Genomic DNA, 14,296 nt, shown 5'->3' with positions numbered 1-14,296 from the left:
TGTGTGTGTGTGTGTGTGTGTGTGTGTGTGTGTGTGTTGCCAGATCCTGTGGTTTCGATCCAAACAACAGCCTGAAGGGATGTGTGTTAACAACAGTCTCTCAACTGGGAGTACAGCAATTATACACACAGATAACCCCTCAAATCAGTCTCTCACAGACACACACACACACACACACACACACACACACACACACACACACACACACACACACACACACACACACACACACACACACACACACACACACACACTGCACTTTCCGAATTGCAGAGGGGGGCTGCCTCCTAAAGGAGCTGGCTGCTGGCCTAGTAACCTGACAGACTTGCTGTTATTCCCTTGCTGCAGGTGTGTGCAGCACACCAAACACACACACACAGGGTTGTGTGAGAGGAACTGAACTGGCGTTTACCTCAACTAACATTCTCATTCAGTTACTACAGGCCTCCAAAGCCTGCCTCTGGGTTCAGAGACAATGATATAGCATACATACTGTACTCATCCATACAGGTACTATACATACATACTGTACTCATCCATACAGGTACTATACATACATACTGTACTCATCCATACAGGTACTATACATACATACTGTACTCATCCATACAGGTACAATACATACATACTGTACTCATCCATACAGGTACAATACAAACATACTGTACTCATCCATACAGGTACAATACATACATACTGTACTCATCCATACAGGTACAATACATACTGTCCAAATCCATACAGGTACAATACATACATACTGTACTCATCCATACAGGTACTATACATACAGTATATGTATATATCTATATATCTATCTATATATACACTGCTCAAAAGGGAACACTTAAACAACACAATGTGACTCCAAGTCAATCACACTTCTGTGAAATCAAACTATCCAGTTAGGAAGCAACACTGATTGACAATAAATTTCACATGCTGTTGTGCAAATGGAATAGACAACAGGTGGAAATTATAGGCAATTAGCAAGACACCCCCAATAAAGGAGTGGTTCTGCAGGTGGTGACCACAGACCACTTCTCAGTTCCTATGCTTCCTGGCTGATGTTTTGGTCACTTTTGAATGCTGGTTGTGCTTTCACTCTAGTGGTAGCATGAGACGGAGTCTACAACCCACACAAGTGGCTCAGGTAGTGCAGCTTATCCAGGATGGCACATCAATGCGAGCTGTGGCAAGAAGGTTTGCTGTGTCTGTCAGCGTAGTGTCCAGAGCATGGAGGCGCTACCAGGAGACAGGCCAGTACATCAGGAGACGTGGAGGAGGCCGTAGGAGGGCAACAACCCAGCAGCAGGACCACTACCTCCGCCTTTGTGCAAGGAGGAGCAGGAGGAGCACTGCCAGAGCCCTGCAAAATGACCTCCAGCAGGCCACAAATGTGCATGTGTCTGCTCAAATGGTCAGAAACAGACGCCATGAGGGTGGTATGACGGCCCGACGTCCACAGGTGGGGGTTGTGCTTACAGCCCAACACCGTGCAGGACGTTTGGCATTTGCCAGAGAACACCAAGATTGGCAAATTCTCCACTGGCGCCCTGTGCTCTTCACAGATGAAAGCATGTTCACACTGAGCACATGTGACAGACGTGACAGATTCTGGAGACGCCGTGGAGAACGTTCTGCTGCCTGCAGCATCCTCCAGCATGACCGGTTTGGCGGTAGGTCAGTCATAGTGTGGGGTGGGGTGGCATTTCTTTGGGGGGCCGCACAGCCCTCCATGTGCTCGCCAGAGGTAGCCTGACTGCCATTAGGTACCGAGATGAAATCCTCCTAATGCAAGACAATGCTAGACCTCATGTGGCTGGAGTGTGTCAGCAGTTCCTGCAAGAGGAAGGCATTGATGCTATGGACTGGCCCGTTCCCCAGACCTGAATACAATTGAGCACATCTGGGACATCATGTCTCGCTCCATCCACCAACGCCACGTTGCACCACAGACTGTCCAGGAGTTGGCTGATGCTTTAGTCCAGGTCTGGGAGGAGATCCCTCAGGAGACCATCCGCCACCTCATCAGGAGCATGCCCAGGCGTTGTAGGGAGGTCATACAGGCACGTGGAGGCCACACACACTACTGAGCCTCATTTTGACTTGTTTTAAGGACGTTACATCAAAGTTGGATCAGCCTGTAGTGTGGTTTTCCACTTTAATTGAGTGTGACTCCAAAATCCAGACCTCCATGTGTTGATAAATTTGATTTCCATTGATAATTTCTGTGTGATTTTGTTGTCAGCACATTCAACTATGTAAAGAAAAAAGGATTTAATAAGAATATTTCATTCATTCAGATTCAGAGAATCTGTCTCCTCGCCACGCGCTCTCACCACTGGTGTCCCCCAGGGCTCTGTTCTAGGCCCTCTCCTATTCTCGCTATACACCAAGTCACTTGGCTCTGTCATAACCTCACATGGTCTCTCCTATCATTGCTATGCAGACGACACACAATTAATCTTCTCCTTTCCCCCTTCTGATGACCAGGTGGCGAATCGCATCTCTGCATGTCTGGCAGACATATCAGTGTGGATGACGGATCACCACCTCAAGCTGAACCTCGGCAAGACGGAGCTGCTCTTCCTCCCGGGGAAGGACTGCCCGTTCCATGATCTCGCCATCACGGTTGACAACTCCATTGTGTCCTCCTCCCAGAGCGCTAAGAACCTTGGCGTGATCCTGGACAACACCCTGTCGTTCTCAACCAACATCATGGCGGTGGCCCGTTCCTGTATGTTCATGCTCTACAACATCCGCAGAGTACGACCCTGCCTCACACAGGAAGCGGCGCAGGTCCTAATCCAGGCACTTGTCATCTCCCGTCTGGATTACTGCAACTCGCTGTTGGCTGGGCTCCCTGCCTGTGCCATTAAACCCCTACAACTCATCCAGAACGCCGCAGCCCGTCTGGTGTTCAACCTTCCCAAGTTCTCTCACGTCACCCCGCTCCTCCGCTCTCTCCACTGGCTTCCAGGTGAAGCTCGCATCCGCTACAAGACCATGGTGCTTGCCTACGGAGCTGTGAGGGGAACGGCACCGCAGTACCTCCAGGCTCTGATCAGGCCCTACACCCAAGCAAGGGCACTGCGTTCATCCACCTCTGGCCTGCTCGCCTCCCTACCATTGAGGAAGTACAGTTCCCGCTCAGCCCAGTCAAAACTGTTCGCTGCTCTGGCCCCCCAATGGTGGAACAAACTCCCTCACGACGCCAGGACAGCGGAGTCAATCACCACCTTCCGGAGACACCTGAAACCCCACCTCTCCTTCTTTACAGTGTCAGGGGTTATCAACTATCAGGCTCTCCTTCTTTACAGTATCAGGGGTTATCAACTATCAGGCTCTCCTTCTTTACAGTGTCAGGGGTTATCAACTATCAGGCTCTCCTTCTTTACAGTGTCAGGGGTTATCAACTATCAGGCTCTCCTTCTTTACAGTATCAGGGGTTATCAACTATCAGGCTCTCCTTTACAGTGTCAGGGGTTATCAACTATCAGGCTCTCCTTCTTTACAGTATCAGGTGTTATCAACTATCAGACTCTCCTTCTTTACAGTGTCAGGTGTTATCAACTATCAGGCTCTCCTTCTTTACAGTGTCAGGGGTTATCAACTATCAGGCTCTCCTTTACAGTGTCAGGGGTTATCAACTATCAGGCTCTCCTCCTTTACAGTGTCAGGTGTTATCAACTATCAGGCTCTCCTTCTTTACAGTGTCAGGGGATATCAACTATCAGGCTCTCCTTTACAGTGTCAGGGGTTATCAACTATCAGGCTCTCCTTCTTTACAGTGTCAGGGGTTATCAACTATCAGGCTCTCCTTCTTTACAGTGTCAGGGGTTATCAACTATCAGGCTCTCCTTTACAGTATCAGGGGTTATCAACTATCAGGCTCTCCTTCTTTACAGTGTCAGGGGTTATCAACTATCAGGCTCTCCTTTACAGTGTCAGGGGTTATCAACTATCAGGCTCTCCTTCTTTACAGTATCAGGTGTTATCAACTATCAGGCTCTCCTTCTTTACAGTATCAGGGGTTATCAACTATCAGGCTCTCCTTCTTTACAGTATCTGGGGTTATCAACTATCAGGCTCTCCTTTACAGTGTCAGGGGTTATCAACTATCAGGCTCTCCTTCTTTACAGTATCAGGTGTTATCAACTATCAGGCTCTCCTTCTTTACAGTGTCAGGGGTTATAAACTATCAGGCTCTCCTTTACAGTATCAGCGGTTATCAACTATCAGGCTCTCTTTCTTTACAGTGTCAGGTGTTATCAACTATCAGGCTCTCCTTTACAGTGTCAGCGGTTATCAACTATCAGGCTCTCCTTCTTTACAGTGTCAGGTGTTATCAACTATCAGGCTCTCCTTCTTTACAGTGTCAGGTGTTATCAACTATCAGGCTCTCCTTCTTTACAGTGTCAGGTGTTATCAACTATCAGGCTCTCCTTCTTTACAGTGTCAGGGGTTATCAACTATCAGGCTCTCCTTCTTTACAGTGTCAGGGGTTATCAACTATCAGGCTCTCCTTCTTTACAGTGTCAGGGGTTATCAACTATCAGGCTCTCCTTTACAGTATCAGGTGTTATCAACTATCAGGCTCTCCTTCTTTACATTATCAGGTGTTATCAACTATCAGGCTCTCCTTCTTTACAGTGTCAGGGGATATCAACTATCAGGCTCTCCTTCTTTACAGTGTCAGGGGTTATCAACTATCAGGCTCTCCTTCTTTACAGTGTCAGGGGTTATCAACTATCAGGCTCTCCTCCTTTACAGTGTCAGGGGTTATCAACTATCAGACTCTCCTTTACAGTGTCAGGGGTTATCAACTATCAGGCTCTCCTTCTTTACAGTGTCAGGTGTTATCAACTATCAGGCTCTCCTTCTTTACAGTGTCAGGGGTTATCAACTATCAGGCTCTCCTTCTTTACAGTGTCAGGGGTTATCAACTATCAGGCTCTCCTTCTTTACAGTGTCAGGGGTTATCAACTATCAGGCTCTCCTTCTTTACAGTGTCAGGGGTTATCAACTATCAGGCTCTCCTTTACAGTATCAGGTGTTATCAACTATCAGGCTCTCCTTCTTTACAGTATCAGGGGTTATCAACTATCAGGCTCTCCTTCTTTACAGTGTCAGGTGTTATCAACTATCAGGCTCTCCTTCTTTACAGTGTCAGGTGTTATCAACTATCAGGCTCTCCTCCTTTACAGTATCAGGTGTTATCAACTATCAGGCTCTCCTTCTTTACAGTGTCAGGTGTTATCAACTATCAGGCTCTCCTTCTTTACAGTGTCAGGGGTTATCAACTATCAGACTCTCCTTTACAGTATCAGGGGTTATCAACTATCAGGCTCTCCTCCTTTACAGTATCAGGTGTTATCAACTATCAGGCTCTCCTTCTTTACAGTGTCAGGGGTTATCAACTATCAGGCTCTCCTTCTTTACAGTATCAGGGGTTATCAACTATCAGACTCTCCTTTACAGTGTCAGGGGTTATCAACTATCAGGCTCTCCTTTACAGTGTCAGGGGTTATCAACTATCAGGCTCTCCTTTACAGTGTCAGGGGTTATCAACTATCAGGCTCTCCTTTACAGTGTCAGGGGTTATCAACTATCAGGCTCTCCTTTACAGTGTCAGGGGTTATCAACTATCAGGCTCTCCTTCTTTACAGTATCAGGGGTTATCAACTATCAGGCTCTCCTTCTTTACAGTATCAGTGGTTATCAACTATCAGGCTCTCCTTCTTTACAGTATCAGTGGTTATCAACTATCAGGCTCTCCTCCTTTACAGTGTCAGGGGATATCAACTATCAGGCTCTCCTTCTTTACAGTATCAGGGGTTATCAACTATCAGGCTCTCCTTCTTTACAGTATCAGTGGTTATCAACTATCAGGCTCTCCTTCTTTACAGTATCAGGTGTTATCAACTATCAGGCTCTCCTCCTTTACAGTGTCAGGTGTTATCAACTATCAGGCTCTCCTTCTTTACAGTATCAGTGGTTATCAACTATCAGGCTCTCCTTCTTTACAGTGTCAGGTGTTATCAACTATCAGGCTCTCCTCCTTTACAGTGTCAGGGGTTATCAACTATCAGGCTCTCCTTCTTTACAGTATCAGGGGTTATCAACTATCAGGCTCTCCTCCTTTACAGTATCAGGGGTTATCAACTATCAGGCTCTCCTTCTTTACAGTATCAGGGGTTATCAACTATCAGGCTCTCCTTCTTTACAGTGTCAGGGGTTATCAACTATCAGGCTTACCTTCTTTACAGTATCAGGGGTTATCAACTATCAGACACTCCTTCTTTACAGTATCAGGTGTTATCAACTATCAGGCTCTCCTTCTTTACAGTGTCAGGGGTTATCAACTATCAGGCTCTCCTTCTTTACAGTGTCAGGGGTTATCAACTATCAGGCTCTCCTTCTTTACAGTGTCAGGTGTTATCAACTATCAGGCTCTCCTTCTTTACAGTGTCAGGTGTTATCAACTATCAGGCTCTCCTTCTTTACAGTGTCAGGGGTTATCAACTATCAGGCTCTCCTTCTTTACAGTGTCAGGGGTTATCAACTATCAGGCTCTCCTCCTTTACAGTATCAGGTGTTATCAACTATCAGGCTCTCCTTCTTTACAGTGTCAGGGGTTATCAACTATCAGGCTCTCCTTCTTTACAGTATCAGGTGTTATCAACTATCAGGCTCTCCTTCTTTACAGTGTCAGGGGTTATCAACTATCAGGCTCTCCTCCTTTACAGTATCAGGTGTTATCAACTATCAGGCTCTCCTTCTTTACAGTGTCAGGGGTTATCAACTATCAGGCTCTCCTTCTTTACAGTATCAGGTGTTATCAACTATCAGGCTCTCCTTCTTTACAGTGTCAGGGGTTATCAACTATCAGGCTCTCCTTCTTTACAGTGTCAGGGGTTATCAACTATCAGGCTCTCCTTTACAGTATCAGGGGTTATCAACTATCAGGCTCTCCTTCTTTACAGTGTCAGGGGTTATCAACTATCAGGCTCTCCTTCTTTACAGTATCAGGTGTTATCAACTATCAGGCTCTCCTTTACAGTGTCAGGGGATATCAACTATCAGGCTCTCCTTCTTTACAGTGTCAGGGGTTATCAACTATCAGGCTCTCCTTCTTTACAGTATCAGGTGTTATCAACTATCAGGCTCTCCTTTACAGTGTCAGGGGATATCAACTATCAGGCTCTCCTTCTTTACAGTGTCAGGTGTTATCAACTATCAGGCTCTCCTTTACAGTATCAGGGGTTATCAACTATCAGACTCTCCTTCTTTACAGTATCAGGGGTTATCAACTATCAGGCTCTCCTTTACAGTGTCAGGGGATATCAACTATCAGGCTCTCCTTCTTTACAGTGTCAGGGGTTATCAACTATCAGGCTCTCCTTCTTTACAGTGTCAGGGGATATCAACTATCAGGCTCTCCTTCTTTACAGTATCAGGGGTTATCAACTATCAGGCTCTCCTTCTTTACAGTGTCAGGGGTTATCAACTATCAGGCTCTCCTTCTTTACAGTATCAGGTGTTATCAACTATCAGGCTCTCCTTTACAGTGTCAGGGGATATCAACTATCAGGCTCTCCTTCTTTACAGTGTCAGGGGTTATCAACTATCAGGCTCTCCTTCTTTACAGTATCAGGTGTTATCAACTATCAGGCTCTCCTTTACAGTGTCAGGGGATATCAACTATCAGGCTCTCCTTCTTTACAGTGTCAGGGGTTATCAACTATCAGGCTCTCCTTCTTTACAGTATCAGGTGTTATCAACTATCAGGCTCTCCTTTACAGTGTCAGGGGATATCAACTATCAGGCTCTCCTTCTTTACAGTGTCAGGGGTTATCAACTATCAGGCTCTCCTTCTTTACAGTACCAGGTGTTATCAACTATCAGGCTCTCCTTTACAGTGTCAGGGGATATCAACTATCAGGCTCTCCTTCTTTACAGTGTCAGGGGTTATCAACTATCAGGCTCTCCTTCTTTACAGTATCAGGGGTTATCAACTATCAGGCTCTCCTTCTTTACAGTGTCAGGGGTTATCAACTATCAGGCTCTCCTTCTTTACAGTATCAGGTGTTATCAACTATCAGGTTCTCCTTCTTTACAGTATCAGGGGTTATCAACTATCAGGCTCTCCTTTACAGTGTCAGGGGTTATCAACTATCAGGCTCTCCTTCTTTACAGTATCAGGGGTTATCAACTATCAGGCTCTCCTTTACAGTGTCAGGTGTTATCAACTATCAGGCTCTCCTTCTTTACAGTATCAGGGGTTATCAACTATCAGGCTCTCCTTTACAGTGTCAGGTGTTATCAACTATCAGGCTCTCCTTCTTTACAGTGTCAGGGGTTATCAACTATCAGGCTCTCCTTCTTTACAGTATCAGGTGTTATCAACTATCAGGCTCTCCTTTACAGTGTCAGGGGATATCAACTATCAGGCTCTCCTTCTTTACAGTGTCAGGGGTTATCAACTATCAGGCTCTCCTTCTTTACAGTATCAGGGGATATCAACTATCAGGCTCTCCTCCTTTACAGTATCAGGGGTTATCAACTATCAGGCTCTCCTTCTTTACAGTATCAGGGGTTATCAACTATCAGGCTCTCCTTCTTTACAGTATCAGGGGTTATCAACTATCAGGCTCTCCTCCTTTACAGTATCAGGGGTTATCAACTATCAGGCTCTCCTTCTTTACAGTATCAGGGGTTATCAACTATCAGGCTCTCCTTTACAGTGTCAGGGGTTATCAACTATCAGGCTCTCCTTCTTTACAGTGTCAGGGGTTATCAACTATCAGGCTCTCCTTCTTTACAGTGTCAGGTGTTATCAACTATCAGGCTCTCCTTCTTTACAGTATCAGGTGTTATCAACTATCAGGCTCTCCTCCTTTACAGTATCAGGTGTTATCAACTATCAGGCTCTCCTTCTTTACAGTGTCAGGGGTTATCAACTATCAGGCTCTCCCTCTTTACAGTGTCAGGTGTTATCAACTATCAGGCTCTCCTTCTTTACAGTATCAGGTGTTATCAACTATCAGGCTCTCCTCCTTTACAGTATCAGGTGTTATCAACTATCAGGCTCTCCTTCTTTACAGTGTCAGGGGTTATCAACTATCAGGCTCTCCTTCTTTACAGTGTCAGGGGTTATCAACTATCAGGCTCTCCTTCTTTACAGTATCAGGTGTTATCAACTATCAGGCTCTCCTTCTTTACAGTGTCAGGGGTTATCAACTATCAGGCTCTCCTTCTTTACAGTGTCAGGGGTTATCAACTATCAGGCTCTCCTTTACAGTATCAGGGGTTATCAACTATCAGGCTCTCCTTCTTTACAGTGTCAGGGGTTATCAACTATCAGGCTCTCCTTCTTTACAGTATCAGGTGTTATCAACTATCAGGCTCTCCTTTACAGTGTCAGGGGATATCAACTATCAGGCTCTCCTTCTTTACAGTGTCAGGGGTTATCAACTATCAGGCTCTCCTTCTTTACAGTATCAGGGGTTATCAACTATCAGGCTCTCCTTTACAGTGTCAGGTGTTATCAACTATCAGGTTCTCCTTCTTTACAGTATCAGGGGTTATCAACTATCAGGCTCTCCTTTACAGTGTCAGGGGATATCAACTATCAGGCTCTCCTTCTTTACAGTGTCAGGGGTTATCAACTATCAGGCTCTCCTTCTTTACAGTATCAGGGGTTATCAACTATCAGGCTCTCCTTCTTTACAGTGTCAGGGGTTATCAACTATCAGGCTCTCCTCCTTTACAGTATCAGGGGTTATCAACTATCAGGCTCTCCTTCTTTACAGTGTCAGGGGTTATCAACTATCAGGCTCTCCTTCTTTACAGTATCAGGGGTTATCAACTATCAGGCTCTCCTTCTTTACAGTGTCAGGGGTTATCAACTATCAGGCTCTCCTTCTTTACAGTATCAGGTGTTATCAACTATCAGGCTCTCCTTCTTTACAGTGTCAGGTGTTATCAACTATCAGGCTCTCCTTCTTTACAGTGTCAGGGGTTATCAACTATCAGGCTCTCCTTCTTTACAGTATCAGGTGTTATCAACTATCAGGCTCTCCTTTACAGTGTCAGGGGATATCAACTATCAGGCTCTCCTTCTTTACAGTGTCAGGGGTTATCAACTATCAGGCTCTCCTTCTTTACAGTATCAGGGGTTATCAACTATCAGGCTCTCCTTTACAGTGTCAGGTGTTATCAACTATCAGGTTCTCCTTCTTTACAGTATCAGGGGTTATCAACTATCAGGCTCTCCTTTACAGTGTCAGGGGATATCAACTATCAGGCTCTCCTTCTTTACAGTGTCAGGGGTTATCAACTATCAGGCTCTCCTTCTTTACAGTATCAGGGGTTATCAACTATCAGGCTCTCCTTCTTTACAGTGTCAGGGGTTATCAACTATCAGGCTCTCCTTCTTTACAGTATCAGGTGTTATCAACTATCAGGCTCTCCTTTACAGTGTCAGGGGATATCAACTATCAGGCTCTCCTTCTTTACAGTGTCAGGGGTTATCAACTATCAGGCTCTCCTTCTTTACAGTATCAGGTGTTATCAACTATCAGGCTCTCCTTTACAGTGTCAGGGGATATCAACTATCAGGCTCTCCTTCTTTACAGTGTCAGGGGTTATCAACTATCAGGCTCTCCTTCTTTACAGTATCAGGGGTTATCAACTATCAGGCTCTCCTTCTTTACAGTGTCAGGGGTTATCAACTATCAAGCTCTCCTTCTTTACAGTATCAGGTGTTATCAACTATCAGGCTCTCCTTTACAGTGTCAGGGGATATCAACTATCAGGCTCTCCTTCTTTACAGTGTCAGGGGTTATCAACTATCAGGCTCTCCTTCTTTACAGTACCAGGTGTTATCAACTATCAGGCTCTCCTTTACAATGTCAGGGGATATCAACTATCAGGCTCTCCTTCTTTACAGTGTCAGGGGTTATCAACTATCAGGCTCTCCTTCTTTACAGTGTCAGGGGTTATCAACTATCAGGCTCTCCTTCTTTACAGTATCAGGTGTTATCAACTATCAGGCTCTCCTTTACAGTGTCAGGGGATATCAACTATCAGGCTCTCCTTCTTTACAGTGTCAGGGGTTATCAACTATCAGGCTCTCCTTCTTTACAGTACCAGGTGTTATCAACTATCAGGCTCTCCTTTACAGTGTCAGGGGATATCAACTATCAGGCTCTCCTTCTTTACAGTGTCAGGGGTTATCAACTATCAGGCTCTCCTTCTTTACAGTATCAGGGGTTATCAACTATCAGGCTCTCCTTTACAGTGTCAGGTGTTATCAACTATCAGGCTCTCCTTCTTTACAGTATCAGGGGTTATCAACTATCAGGCTCTCCTTTACAGTGTCAGGTGTTATCAACTATCAGGCTCTCCTTCTTTACAGTGTCAGGGGTTATCAACTATCAGGCTCTCCTTCTTTACAGTATCAGGTGTTATCAACTATCAGGCTCTCCTTTACAGTGTCAGGGGATATCAACTATCAGGCTCTCCTTCTTTACAGTGTCAGGGGTTATCAACTATCAGGCTCTCCTTCTTTACAGTATCAGGGGATATCAACTATCAGGCTCTCCTTCTTTACAGTATCAGGTGTTATCAACTATCAGGCTCTCCTTTACAGTGTCAGGTGTTATCAACTATCAGGCTCTCCTTCTTTACAGTATCAGGGGTTATCAACTATCAGGCTCTCCTCCTTTACAGTATCAGGGGTTATCAACTATCAGGCTCTCCTTCTTTACAGTATCAGGGGTTATCAACTATCAGGCTCTCCTTCTTTACAGTATCAGGGGTTATCAACTATCAGGCTCTCCTCCTTTACAGTATCAGGGGTTATCAACTATCAGGCTCTCCTTTACAGTATCAGGGGTTATCAACTATCAGGCTCTCCTTCTTTACAGTATCAGGGGTTATCAACTATCAGGCTCTCCTTCTTTACAGTGTCAGGGGTTATCAACTATCAGGCTCTCCTCCTTTACAGTGTCAGGTGTTATCAACTATCAGGCTCTCCTTCTTTACAGTATCAGGTGTTATCAACTATCAGGCTCTCCTTTACAGTGTCAGGGGTTATCAACTATCAGGCTCTCCTTCTTTACAGTATCAGGTGTTATCAACTATCAGGCTCTCCTTTACAGTGTCAGGGGTTATCAACTATCAGGCTCTCCTTCTTTACAGTATCAGGGGTTATCAACTATCAGGCTCTCCTTCTTTACAGTGTCAGGGGTTATCAACTATCAGGCTCTCCTTCTTTACAGTGTCAAGGGTTATCAACTATCAGGCTCTCCTCCTTTACAGTATCAGGGGTTATCAACTATCAGGCTCTCTTTCTTTACAGTGTCAGGGGTTATCAACTATCAGGCTCTCCTCCTTTACAGTGTCAGGGGTTATCAACTATCAGGCTCTCCTTCTTTACAGTGTCAAGGGTTATCAACTATCAGGCTCTCCTCCTTTACAGTATCAGGGGTTATCAACTATCAGGCTCTCTTTCTTTACAGTGTCAGGGGTTATCAACTATCAGGCTCTCCTTCTTTACAGTGTCAGGGGTTATCAACTATCAGGCTCTCCTTCTTTACAGTGTCAAGGGTTATCAACTATCAGGCTCTCCTCCTTTACAGTATCAGGGGTTATCAACTATCAGGCTCTCTTTCTTTACAGTGTCAGGGGTTATCAACTATCAGGCTCTCCTTCTTTACAGTGTCAGGGGTTATCAACTATCAGGCTCTCCTTCTTTACAGTGTCAGGGGTTATCAACTATCAGGCTCTCCTTCTTTACAGTGTCAGGTGTTATCAACTATCAGGCTCTCCTTTACAGTGTCAGGGGTTATCAACTATCAGGCTCTCCTTTACAGTGTCAGGGGTTATCAACTATCAGGCTCTCCTTCTTTACAGTGTCAGGGGTTATCAACTATCAGGCTCTCCTTCTTTACAGTGTCAGGGGTTATCAACTATCAGGCTCTCCTTCTTTACAGTGTCAGGTGTTATCAACTATCAGGCTCTCCTTCTTTACAGTGTCAGGTGTTATCAACTATCAGGCTCTCCTTCTTTACAGTGTCAGGTGTTATCAACTATCAGGCTCTCCTTTACAGTGTCAGGGGTTATCAACTATCAGGCTCTCCTTTACAGTATCAGGGGTTATCAACTATCAGGCTCTCCTTCTTTACAGTGTCAGGTGTTATCAACTATCAGACTCTCCTTTACAGTGTCAGGGGTTATCAACTATCAGGCTCTCCTTCTTTACAGTGTCAGGGGTTATCAACTATCAGGCTCTCCTTCTATACAGTGTCAGGGGTTATCAACTATCAGGCTCTCCTTCTTTACAGTGTCAGGGGTTATCAACTATCAGGCTCTCCTTCTATACAGTGTCAGGGGTTATCAACTATCAGGCTCTCCTTCTTTACAGTATCAGGTGTTATCAACTATCAGGCTCTCCTTCTTTACAGTATCAGGGGTTATCAACTATCAGGCTCTCCTTTACAGTATCAGGTGTTATCAACTATCAGGCTCTCCTTCTTTACAGTGTCAGGGGTTATCAACTATCAGGCTCTCCTTCTTTACAGTATCAGGTGTTATCAACTATCAGGCTCTCCTTCTTTACAGTGTCAGGGGTTATCAACTATCAGGCTCTCCTTCTTTACAGTGTCAGGGGTTATCAACTATCAGGCTCTCCTTCTATACAGTGTCAGGGGTTATCAACTATCAGGCTCTCCTTCTTTACAGTGTCAGGTATTATCAACTATCAGGCTCTCCTTCTTTACAGTGTCAGGGGTTATCAACTATCAGGCTCTCCTTCTTTACAGTATCAGGGGTTATCAACTATCAGGCTCTCCTTCTTTACAGTATCAGGTGTTATCAACTATCAGACTCTCCTTCTTTACAGTGTCAGGTGTTATCAACTATCAGGCTCTCCTTCTTTACAGTGTCAGGGGTTATCAACTATCAGGCTCTCCTTCTTTACAGTATCAGGGGTTATCAACTATCAGGCTCTCCTTTACAGTGTCAGGGGTTATCAACTATCAGGCTCTCCTTCTTTACAGTGTCAGGGGTTATCAACTATCAGGCTCTCCTTTACAGTGTCAGGGGTTATCAACTATCAGGCTCTCCTTCTTTACAGTGTCAGGGGTTATCAACTATCAGGCTCTCCTTTACAGTATCAGGGGTTATCAACTATCAGGCTCTCCTTCTTTACAGTATCAGGGGTTATCAACTATCAGGCTCTCCTTCTTTACAGTGTCAGGTGTTATCAACTATCAGGCTCTCCTTT

This window comes from Oncorhynchus masou, unplaced genomic scaffold, assembly GCF_036934945.1.
Source record: "Oncorhynchus masou masou isolate Uvic2021 unplaced genomic scaffold, UVic_Omas_1.1 unplaced_scaffold_1664, whole genome shotgun sequence".
Classification (NCBI taxonomy): domain Eukaryota; kingdom Metazoa; phylum Chordata; class Actinopteri; order Salmoniformes; family Salmonidae; genus Oncorhynchus; species Oncorhynchus masou.
The sequence above is the reverse complement of the archived record's forward strand: the minus strand, read 5'-3'. Positions refer to the sequence as shown.